The sequence below is a fragment of the Mesoplodon mirus genome (assembly GCF_964341445.2).
Source record: "Mesoplodon mirus genome assembly, chromosome: 7".
NCBI lineage: Eukaryota > Metazoa > Chordata > Mammalia > Artiodactyla > Ziphiidae > Mesoplodon > Mesoplodon mirus.
This window is the reverse complement of record NC_138983.1, coordinates 75,607,284-75,619,791: the sequence shown is the minus strand read 5'-3', so window position 1 is coordinate 75,619,791 and position 12,508 is coordinate 75,607,284. Positions and strand designations below refer to the sequence as shown.

The 12,508-nt window shown below is 39.9% G+C and overlaps 1 long non-coding RNA gene across 3 annotated transcripts in view; it reads right to left on the bottom strand.

The window, feature by feature from the left end:
- Positions 1 to 3,218, bottom strand: part of LOC309808568 — a 96,087-nt gene extending 92,869 nt beyond the window's left edge. For all 3 annotated transcript variants that reach the window (XR_014294760.1, XR_014294761.1, XR_014294762.1), the window contains exon 1: positions 3,079 to 3,218. This is a non-coding gene — a long non-coding RNA (uncharacterized lncRNA). The remainder of the gene's footprint in view (positions 1 to 3,078) is intronic.
- Between the last annotated feature and the right edge of the window lie 9,290 nt (positions 3,219 to 12,508).

Below are 12,508 nucleotides of genomic sequence, written 5' to 3'. Positions count from 1 at the left end.
CTCTTTCTGTTTTTCAAAATCTCAGGATAAGTCTATTTCAATTGTAGCTAATGGCAGTAATGCAGCACCAGAAAATGCCTTTTGTAAGGAGAAGCAACTTTGAATCCTAAATCGGTACTCAAGTCTTAAATTACTGATAACACTGACCACCCACCAGACTAAATGTTTTTTTTTTACGTGATTGGAAAGCAACAGATTGATTTCAATTCTATCTTGTCAAATCTACAAAAAAGTTCCCACAGTGCATTTAGCAACTAATAGCGTACATCCTTCTATTTGGTATTACTCCTCCTCCTTAACACCGGGCAATTAATTTTGCCTTTCTCTGGGAAACGTTTTTAACAAAGGAAATAGAGTCATAAATCAGTTTCGGATAGGAAATCATACAACTATTTCTACCTAGGGCTTTGAATTTAGAAACTTTCCTCAGAAATTGTTGAAATATAACAAAGTCCAAACTCAGAAATAACTTAAATTTAATTATCTTAGTTGCACTCAAATAACAAATTCTATTTTCTATCTTGTTTTCTTTCTTCCCCAGAAGGCTTCTCCAACCCTAATCCATAACTTAATGCATTCATCTCACCTATAAAATCACTGGCAGGTATGATGCCGGCTTTGGCGGCTCCAGTCCCCTAATCCTGACCCATTTCTTGCCAAAGAATTCAGTTTCTTCAGAAACCAAGTAACAGACATTTCAATTTCTAACCATCATTAGCATATTTTCATGTACTAATACTCAACATAAAAACACCTTTTAAAATTACAGAAATTTTTACTCTACTTAAGATCAATTGCACTAACCTGTATTTCATAAACCTTGGGCTACTTTCTTAAAAATGAATTATTATTTTAATATGTTTTCACTTATTATTCAGAATAATTATTCATATAATTAAATATTTTACAATTAGGTAAGAAAGGTGGAAAATAGTTTTGCTATTCTTGTTCTTTGTTCTCTCTTCTACTTGGTGTGCCTGAGTCAAAATTTTAGAATATTGAAAATTTAATCTTTCAAACCCAAACCAAATTTAAAGATAATAATAACAACCAGCCAAAACAATTTCGGTCCAGAGCTTTGCATGGTCCGGGGAACAGTTCTCTGAGTGGGCCATTTGGAGTGGGATTTGCCCACCCGCCTCCACTCCTTCTGCCTCATATACTGAAGATAGAGACAAAGAAACCAACTCAAGTCTTTCCAAAGTGTATTTATAAATAGAGAATTTGTAATCAGAAAAACAATAACGATATATAATAGAAGTAACATGATTCTTCAGAACCAGTATCTTGTTCTAAAGCAATATTTAAAAAAGAAGGTAAGGGGCTTCCCTGGTGGCGTAGTGGTTGAGAGTCCGTCTGCCGATGCAGGGGACACGGGTTCGTGCCCCAGTCCGGGGAAATCCCACATGCCGTGGAGCGGCTGGGCCCGTGAGCCATGGCCGCTGAGCCTGCGCGTCCGGAGCCTGTGCTCCGCAACGGGAGAGGCCACAACAGGGAGAGGCCCGCATACCGCAAAAAAAACCAACAAACAAACAAACAAAAAAAAAGTAAGAAGGCTAGCTATAAACCCTGGCCCTCTTTTTTATTGATCTCCTATTTTAATTTGTTAAAATAAAATCCATGGCCTTTTGAGTCAAACCGTCTCTTTAATTTCAGATTTAAAGATAACAAGCCTCTTTTTAAATGGAATATTGGCACACAGACACCACACAGTCTGGCTTATTACAACTGTTCTCTGTTGGTGAAGTGGCACATTTGCAATCCCCACCATAGCAATCTTCACCATTTCACAGAATATCATTCAATTGTACATCCCTAGGTGAGCAACAAGAATGGGCACTTGAGCTCAGGAGCAAAGCGTTTGTGGGGAAATCCTAGGTCAGAACCCCTAAAAGGGGAGACTAACTTGAGGATGCCCAGATAACCTGAGGTTTACCTTGGCCACCTCCCCTGGCTTTCTGACTGCCTGGGGGAAAAGTCTCTCTGGAAACTCTTTTGAGGTTATTGGGGGAATCCTAGGACAAACACACTGCTTGCTTTTGCAGGAGGACTTGCCCCATACCCTACCCAGCTAGCTGTCTCACAACCTAGCTGGACTAAAAAACCTTCAAGAAAAACGGGATAGACTGACATTTGCATTTCTACTTCCACCTATTCTTATGCACAAAATATGTAGGTAGAGCCCTCTTTCTCACACCCCAATAGATTCTGCTGTCCTTGAAACCCATCTGGTAGCTGCAGTGACTACAATGAAGGGAGTTATCGGAAACCATATTGGTACTGGGCTTAAAGGATTTTTCATGCCATGCATTTTGGGGAAGGACACAGATAACAGTTCAAACGTGGTATAAGGCAATGCCCTTTCTGGGTCCTTGAAAAATCAGTCACGGAACACAGGTGGTGGACAGGAGCTGACAAGAGCTGGTTTGTTAATGAGCACAGCATCCCCGGCGGGGGGGGGGGATCAATGAAATGATTGACAAGAGAAGATGGTAAATGAAGGGAGAAGTGGGGACAAGTGCTGCTCAACCCAAGCTGAACTCCAGGAGGTAAATTTCTCCTCTAATTTGAGATTCTTTCTAAAGGTTCAGTATTGAAGTGGATGTTTGACGTTGAAATGTGCAGACCCATTCTGATAACTGGAAAGGGAGGAGGCTGAGGAACGCAAAAGGAGAAGGAAGATTTCCGATTACTTCTCCAGGCTGCTGACAAGAACCTGCTGCTCGCAAACCACAAATTAACCAAGCGAAGGTTGAAGGTAGCAACGTAAAAGTGCAACTCAAATTATTTTACATTCGGAATCCTCTTCAATATCTAAGCGAGTGTAGCACAGCAATGGTTGATTATCTTAAGATTACAGAGGCTGACCGCCTTCTTTGTTTGCCCAGTAACACCGCTCCTCCAATAATCTCAAGCACTTGGCTGATTAACATTTCAATTTCAGTTGTTGCTCCTTTTCCCATTGCAGAAGGCGGCAGGGATATTCCCCTTCTTCCCTCTGTATTACAAACCCCATTACTAACCAAGCAGAAAGCACCGTGCAGTGTGGCCGAGGCTAATAATAGCCGGGCTGCTTACCTTCTCCGGAGGGATCGAATCAGCGCATGTCCCCGGCGCCGGCTGCCCGGGGGCCGCAGTGCCGCCGCGCCGCGTCTGTGTGTGGTCAGCTCGGCCGGCCCCCACCCCACCTGCCACCTGCAGCAGCTGCTCCCGGCGCCGAGCTCCGGCCGCCGGAAGTCATCCCCCGCCCCTGGCCGGATCGCCACATTCCGCGCCAGCCGCGGGGGGAGAGGGGCCTCTCCCGGCACCGGCTCCTGCAAACTGCGCTCAACGATCGCTACCCTTCCCGGTTGTAGGGTTATTTTCTAGGAATGCTTTTACAGAAGAAGCGTCGCCGGCTGGTGGACCGAGAGAGAAGAGCCAGAGTGACTTTCCCTGCAGAGCGCCTTTCCTCTGAGCGCTCCCCTGTCACTCCCGCGGCATGGACGGCTCCATTCCGCTGTGTGGGTTTTCCACCCTCTTCATCTTCCTTATCTGTATTGTTCATTTCGCTGAATTTGAGAGTGGGATTAGCTCTTAAGATATTCAAACACTCCGAAAATATTTTAAATTGGCGACTAGTTTTTCTAAGCCCCTTGTAGCGAGCTCCACTTCCCCCCCACACACACACAGTTACTCGCACGTACACACCCAGCCAAACCACTCACAATTAGGAAAGCTGGGACCTCTCGCCCTCTTGCTTACGTAATGGAACAGGAAACTCCCAAAGGAGTGGGGAAGTAGGACCGGCTAGCGAAAGCATTCGAGGAAAGAGAGAGGGGTCGCCCCAAGATTTTGTTGCTGTTTAGTGGGGTCCTTAGTGGACAGATGTTCCCGCTCTAACCCCCTGGCCTCGCCCCAAGTGGAATGGCTGGTCTGGTGACAGCTGTAACATTTGAAGACAAAGAAGCTGAAGCCACATTAACAGATGGCTGCATCTCTTTCTTTCCCGAAGGATTGATCAGAATTGGCTTTAAGAATCATATTAGCATATACGTATATAATAAGCCCTTTCCTTCTCTCTTTAAATTGGCACCAGCTATTAACAGGTTTCTCTCTCTCTCTCATCTTCCTCCCTCCCTCCTTCCCTCCCTCCCTCTCCTAAGCTGACCAGATCATCAGTTTCCGGATTTAAGGGGGAAAAAAGGCCAAGGATGTGCTCTCTTTACAGCTGAACCAGGGTTTATTTTCCCAGTGTTGAGCCATTCCCAAGTAGAGAGGCTCTTTGACACTAGGGTTCTCTGAGTGAACTTCTCACATTCAGCTTGCTTTTGGAATTGCCCATCACTAGGTCCAGGCCAGTTTTATCCTTGGATTTGTCCAGCAACCTAAACAGTATAATTGCACAGGGCCAAGGCAGTACTTTTACTCTAGGAAGCCTTCCCAACTCTCTGTTTAGCAGTTCCAAAATTAGGAGGTAGTGTAGCAAACAGTTTCAACAAGGCTCAGTAAGAATTCTTGACCCTAGAATGTGGGCTTTTTAAAAGCTGGAACAACCTAATTCATCTCTCTGTGTTTCACTTTCATAAAATTAGACCTCACCAAAGAGCAGGGGATTCTTAATATGTATCAAAGTGTATGTGGAATCTGGATGGGAATATTACATCTTTAATTTCACTAACCTCTAACTGCAATTTAGTAGTTAGCATATCCTTTAAATCTAAATGCAGACAACAAACCACAATAATATTAGGAGTACCTGTGCCTATATCCCCAGCAGATATCACAGACAATTTCCTAAGGCAGTTTTATAGATATCTCAAAGTATCACTACTCTGATGTCACAATCAAATCATCATTACCTTTTTTGTTTTATCTAATAGACTATATCTATTTTAGAATGGTTTTAGATATACAGAAAAATTAAGGGGATAATACAGAGTTCTTATATATCTCATTCCCAATTTCCTCTATTATTGACACCATACACTAGTGTGGTACCTTTTTTTACAATTAATGAGCCAATATTAATAAAATAATATTAACCAGAGTCTGTACTTTATTCAGATTTCCTTGGCTTTTGCCTAGTGTCCTTAATTCCATTTCAGGCTTCCATCCAGGACACCACATTACATTTAGTTATCAAGCCCTCTTAGGCTCCTCTGGGCTGTGGTAGTTTCTCAGGCTTTTCTTGTTTTTGATAACCTTGACACTTTTTATTTATTTATTTATTTATTTATTTATTTATTTATTTATTTATGGCTGTGTTGGGTGTTCGTTGCTGCGCGCGGGCTTTCTCTAGTTGTAGAGAGCGGGGGTTACTCTTTGTTGCAGTGCGCCGGCCTCTGATTGAAGTGGCCTCTCTCGTTGTGGAGCACGGGCTGTAGGCGCCTGGGCCTCCGTAGTTGCAGCACATGGGCTCAGTAGTTGTGGCTCATGGGTTTAGTTGCTCCCTGGCATGTGGGATCTTCCCAGGTCAGTGCTCGAACCCGTGTCCCCTGCATTGGCAGGTGGACTCTCAACCACTGTGCCACCAGGGAAGCCCCAACCTTGACGGTTTTGAGGAGCAGTGATCAAGTGTTTTGTAGCATACCTCACTAATGTAAACTGTCCAATGCTTTTCTCATGGTAAGGCTGGGATTATGGTTTATTGGGAGGACAACCAGATAAAGTGCCTTTTTTATAACATCTTATCAAGGGTCCATGCTATCCACGTGATTTGACTGTTGATGTTGACCTTGATAACCTGGCTGAGGTCGTGTCTCAGATTTCTCCACTGGAAAGTCACTCCTCCACCCCTTCCACACTACACTTGTTGGAAGGAAGTCACTATGTGAAGCACAAACCCAAAGAGTGGAGAGTTATGATCCACCTCCTTGAGGACAGAGTATGTACATAAAATATTTGGAATTCTTCCACACAGAGTTGTCTATTTCCCCCCAAATATTAATTTATTCAATTATTGATATTTATTTATATCAGTATAGACTCGTGGATATCTATTTTATCCTTTGGGTTATAATCCAATACTACTTTATTTTGTTGTTTGAATTGTTCCAGCTCTGGCCATTGGGAGCTTTTGCTTTTGGCGCCTGTGCTCCTTTGACATACTCCCTTTGGGGTGTGTGAGTTTGTGTGTGTCTGTGTATCTGTGTGTATATGTGTTTAGCATGCATGTGTGTGTTTAACACTTCCTGACTTTCTGGTACCACAAGGTGCTCCAGGCTCATTTTGTGTATTTCCTGCCCCAGTCCTAGAATCAGTCATTTCTCTGAGGAGCCCTGATTCCTTCTATTGGAGAGTAGTAACAGAAACCAAGAGCTGGGCTCTAGATGTGCTGTTGCTAATGGGGTATTATTTGATTAGGCTCTCTTAACTGAGAGAACAAAGAAATAGATATGTATAGTAACCCATGTATATACACATATCAGTAAACATTTCTATATATAACTATCTATATCTATATTGAGCTGAGTGTATACTGATGTCTGCAACTATAATCCATTAATGCTGAGATTAGTTTAGCTTTCTCCTCGTTTATCTGTAAATTCATACTTCAATATTGAGAAATGTGGCTACCACCATCCACCATCTATTTATTTAATTGTTCAATTTCAGTACACATGTATCAGAATTGTTAACCCATCACCCCAACATCACTATTTTTAAGTATAGTAGTTAGTAGAGTCTCTGTTATATCTTGCTATTTAATGAGTTTAAATACCCATTCGTTTCTATATCACAAATTTGGTTTTTAAAATATTCTAATGACTGCATTTAAAACATAGTAACTAGTTTCTTTTGAGATTCTATGTATTATATTTTATGAATTTAAAAGTGTTATTTTAAGACTATTTAAATGGGCTACTCCATATTGTCAAAGGATCCACAGTAAAAAGAAGGTGAGGATCTCAACCTCACAAAGATTATTGTCAGTTTATAAGGAGATGATGTGAAATTGTCTGGTGCAAATGTTGGGAGCTCATGCGTGATAAGTGTTAGCTTTGTCCACTTGGGCAGGCTTCTTTCTCCTTTAAAGTTCTAAATACCTTGGAAGAGAGAACATGCTAAACCTTATGGTTAATAATTTATAATGTAGTGGAAGGATTTGCTAGGTATCAGTGTTGGAGGTAAAGGTCCATATAAGGTTGACAGAGGATGAGAAGAAGACAAGGATGACCCTGAAGGTCAGGGGTTTTGTAGTTGAACAGACTGGGGATTGGATCCTTCCATTCACAGCCTGACTTTGTCTCATTTTTGAAATAAGGAGAACAATGGCTATTACATAGGCTTGTCCTTAAGAGTGAAAGTAGAGGTTTAATCTTTTCTTTCAATTTGTTTGAGACAGTGGGGATTAAGTGTGGCGATTTGGGACAGTTACATAACATATTGGATTGTCCTTCCTTGTATAGTTTTCACTCTGTGAAGCCAGACTCACTGGAGGTATAGATAGTTTCTCATGATAATTCAGGCTCCTTCATCCATGAAAGTACTCTTGCCAGGTGCTTTTTACTCATAGAAGACAATCAATGTTGATGGTGCTTGGGATAAAACAAAAATTAAAGATATTAAATGGCAGGAATTAACTGCTTCAGATGCTATACCATGGCGAGAGACATAGGGGAAAGAGAAAGAAAAAAAATGAAATGAGAAATGTCTTACGTCAACATGTACGGTTTGAATCTATCTGCTTGGAACTTGACATACACCAGTATGCCAGATAATTTAATTGAATGAATAGTGGCTAGGGTGAGGTGAAATAGATCAGTTTTTTAATCTATGACTTTTCATTGAAGAACCCTTTTTTAAAAAACAATCTTCGGATCATGACTTTGAGGTCTGCAGTAATTCCTTTCTGATATTCTGGAATTACAGATCAAATGGCCTCATGATATCATGCGTCTCCGCAAAGGACAATATGAAAACCTGAGCCAGAGGCCCTGGGTGCCTGAAGCTGTCAGCATTAGAACCACTCCTTTGGTTTAAGGAGTCCTTCCAGAAAGGACTCATTTAAATGCAAATATACTATCAAGAGGGGTAACCATGTATCCAGTATCTGATTAGCAGCCATTAACAATTTAGCAGAGATTAGCTTCTCAGATTTATTATGGAGAGGAGTTGTCAGGGTGATTTGGCCCAGGCATCTGTCATCCACTGACTGCCAGGTCTCCTGCCCTCTTCACTACATAGGGATCTGCCTAAAGCTGGGAATTTAGTTTACTAGGAAAGAATTGGGCACTCACCGCATGACAATCAATATTGTTTTACATAATTTTGACTTATGAGAAAGGGTAGGAGGAGAATTTCTATAATAATAGTACCTTTGTGTGTGTGTGTGTGTGTGTGTGTGTGTGTGTGTGTGTGTGTGGTAGCTGCTCAGCTTAGGTTGATTAATCATACTCTACAGAAATCTTAAAATTTTATGATAATCATCTACCCTTTCAATGAGGCCAGAAATTATATCATGTAAAATATGCACAAATGTAGTCTAGGGATGGCAAAGCTATAGTAATAGAAATAGAATTGCGTTCAAGTAATTATAGCTGGACTAAAAATTTCCTGCATTAATATGAAAGCACGGATACAAGAGTACAAGAAAATGATCATTCATATGAAGATTGATATTTCATATTGAATATCTGTAACAGAAATAGGAAAATGGAAGAAGGGAAATGACTACAAACAGAACAGTAACTGTTTCTTTAGACATCGCTAAGAATTCACCTTGTTTTTACTGGCGAGGAGTTCACATATAATACCAGACCTATAGAATACAGGTAGTATTCTATAATTGGAAGCCTAGATTTAATTGAGAAATGTATGTGTACTTAAGTGAGATGCTTGGTAAATGGCATATGATACATTCAATAGTGTGGTGTAAGTAATTCTCAAATAAACCCTTTTAAAAATAAATCATCATGTAGAAGTCATGAAATAAAACAATGTACTTAGGCATTGCTCTTTGAATTTTTTAACCTTAAGTTTTTAAAGAATCTAAGAAAACCAAAAAATCCCTTCTGGAGAAAGGTATACTTTGAATAAAACTTTTGCATTGTAATGAATAGATTATTAAATAGTATTTATAAAGAATTATGTCTCTATAATTATTCATTTTTTAATAAAAAGGAATATTCAACTTTTCAAATCAAATTTAAGCTTATAAGAAGAGGAAATTGAAATTTGATTAAAAAGTAAGTTTCAATGAACTGTGTTTGGTCATCAGGCAAGTGGATGTTCATCCATTCAGCAGATATTGATGGAGTGTCTAATATGTGCCGCTGTTCTAGGCACTAGAGCAGTAGGCTCTAGGAGTGAACAAATAAATCTCTTCTTTATGGATCTTATGTTCCAGTGGAAGGAGACCACCATAAATACATAAATATAGCATGTTAGTGGAAGGACCATGAAGGAGCAGCGTAATGATGCAAGGTTTAGGGCAAGTATATAGGGTGGTCAGGGAACATTTGAGCAGAGATTTGAAAGAAGTATGGGAGCAAACCGTATGAATACACTGAAAGAGAGGCTTGGTGTATGCAGGTGGGTGGGCTTATACTTTATGTGTTCCAAAGACTAGGAGGTTAGTTGGTTTGTAGTGAAATGATCAAAGGAGAAATTGTTAGAAGATAAGGTTAGAAAGCTAGGTTAGCGAAAAATCACTTAGGGTCTTTTAGGCGATGGTCAAGAGAGAACTTTAGAGGATTAAGAATTTGTTTTTGGACATACTAAGTTTGTGATGGCATGTGTGGACATGTGAAGTAGACAACTGGATATACTAGTCTGAATTTCAGCAGCAAGAGATTATCATGGCTGTAGATGAAAATTGGTAAATCATCATGGTATTTAAAGTCTCTAGATTTAAAGATGAAATCACTTTATAAGTAGGCATAGGCAGAGAATACATGATGTTGAAGGACTGAGCCAGGAGACACTCCATCCTCTAGAGGATTCGGCAAAGGATATAAGAAGTGAGCAGGGAGATAAGACGAACTGTCTCATGAGCCAACTGGTAGGTGTTAGAAGGAAGAGGGAGTTATTATTAATCCTACTGGTAGATTAAGATGAGAACTGATCACTTAATCTAGGACTTGGCAACATATAATAGATATCACTAATAACCTTAAGAAGAGTAGTTTCTGTGTAGTGGAGAGGACAAAAATAGGTAAGTGGGAGATAAGGAAATGAAACGTTAAGTAGAGCTGTGTTGTTTGAGTCGTTTTGCTCTAAAGAGGAGCAGAGCAATGGGGCAATGGTTAGAATTGGACATGGGAAGAGAGAAAGACTTTTTCCCTTTAAGAGGAGAGGTATTAGACCTTTGCATGCTAATGAAAGCATCTGGTAGAGAGCAAATAATGGAAGATACAGGGAAGAGGAGACACAGTAGAAGAGAAATCCCTGATTCGGCCAGAAGGGAGGTATCCAGTGCAGAGTAGAGGGTTCGGCCTTAGAACAGAGGACAAACATTTCTTCTGCCAAAGGAAGAAGGAAGGCAGCACACGTGGTTTCAGATAGATCCAGGTAGGATGGTAGACTTGGTGTTTGGAGTTCACGGATATTCTATTTTGATCCCTCCTGTATTCTCAGTGAATTAGGAAGCAGCTGAGAATTTAGAGGAAGACATGTTATAGACGTAAAGAAAGAGGAGTTATGAAATTGTTCTCTAGGACAGAAGAAAAGAGAATTGATTCAGCAATCAGTTTTCTAGTAAGTACTAAGAGTTCACATGGGGTGAAATGATTATGAATTTAAATGAGGCAAATTAGAAAGGTTGCTCATTTTTTTCCCCAGCCATGTTTAGTTGTTTGGCCCAGACGCTGAATTGGCATAAGTTCTATTTCACTAGGGCTGGCATTTTGCACTGCCAATATGACTAAGAGTGAGGGCCAAGGGACTTCACAGTGTCTCTGCAAAAGAGTGATTCTAATGACAGACCATGGGCTCTAATCAGGGTAGGCAGAGAACTGAGGAATTACGCCTTGAGCGCTACACTTGATTTTAACTGCAGGTTGGAACACAAAACTGAAAATCTTGACTGATAATGGTATGGTAAGGGCAAACACAGCTAGAACCTCCACATTTCACTCTGTTACACAGGAATTCTCCATGTTTCTTTCAGCTGAATTCCTGTCTCTCATTTCTTGATCCTTAATTCAGTGACATTATCTGAGGGGAGGTATGCATTTTTGATAAAGTCTTTCAGAAATGCATTTTACAAGACTACTTTTAATTTTAAAGTTGTTAGACTAGAAATAAGTTTAACAGAGCTTGCAATGTTTTCAAGTGCTTTTCTTTTCTCTAAAGAGACATTTGTTTGACTATTACACCGAGCACCATCCTTCAGGTGTTCTTCCTCTGGCATTGAAAATAGGAGTAAAATGTAAAAATTAAACAAACATCTTATCTTCAAACAGATATGGATCACTGTTTTCTTTCTAATATGGGCCAAATCTTGCTATTGACACCATGTCCATTTTTTCCCCAGTGTAACTAGTTGATTACTAGTTTTCCCTTCATTGTGTGTATGAGACATGTTTGCCCCCTCATGGATGAATCTGGAACTGTCACCGTGAACTTTTTCTTGTTTTTATAGGGAAAAATAGACTGAAAGTATAGATATTGTGGTCAATGGGAATTATTTTTGAAGGAAATGTTGAGGCTGACCAAAAGAGGTTGAAATCACTAGATGTTTAACCTTCAATTAGTTTCAGAACTTGGGATTATGTTAAGAACCACACTTTAAGTGAATCTGGAAGAAGATGATAGACAAAAAAGTTTAAATTTTGACATCCTTTTAAAATATGAGAACACAGAATTGTGAAGAAAGCTAGTCTCACTCTTATTTAAATATTAAAATGCTTAATGTTTGTAACTTAACTCAGAAGGATGAGATGGTTTTCTTAAATTAGTTTAAGATTATATAAATATAAATGAAGGAAAACCTGCCATTGATTAATCTTCACTTGCTACATATAGAATTATACAAGTTATGAGAAAGTCCATTCTTAGGACTGTGGGAACAACAATGAATCTGACTTTCCCTTAAGTGTTTTCCCTAACATTCTAGAAAAAATAACTTCAATGTGCCGATTTAGACATTTATGACTTATTTGCTTGTCACTGTTTCCGTTTCTAGGAATAAGACCCAGTTTCTTTCCTCAAAAGAGTTGCAAGTTGATATAGAGCCAAAAATTGCAATAAAGTGTAATCAATTCCACTGCAGAAGTTTGTACTTGATATAAATTAATAGAAGTGCAAGCAATGTATTTTAAGTTCATTCTAGAGGAGGAGTTCAGAATAGCTTCATAGAGGAGAAGACCTGAGCTATCTTGGGAGATGTTTAGACAGATGAGGAGTGGAGCCGGAGTTGGGAAGGCAAAGGCAGTGTAGCCTTAGAATGCAAATGTTCACAGACATGATCTTGTGGCTTATTCACCATTCTTACTGACCTAAGAAGGACACCTGCTGGTAGCTTCATCATCATCATCATCACCATCATGTTAATAAAGAATGGATATTTTTGTCAGGTAGTCAA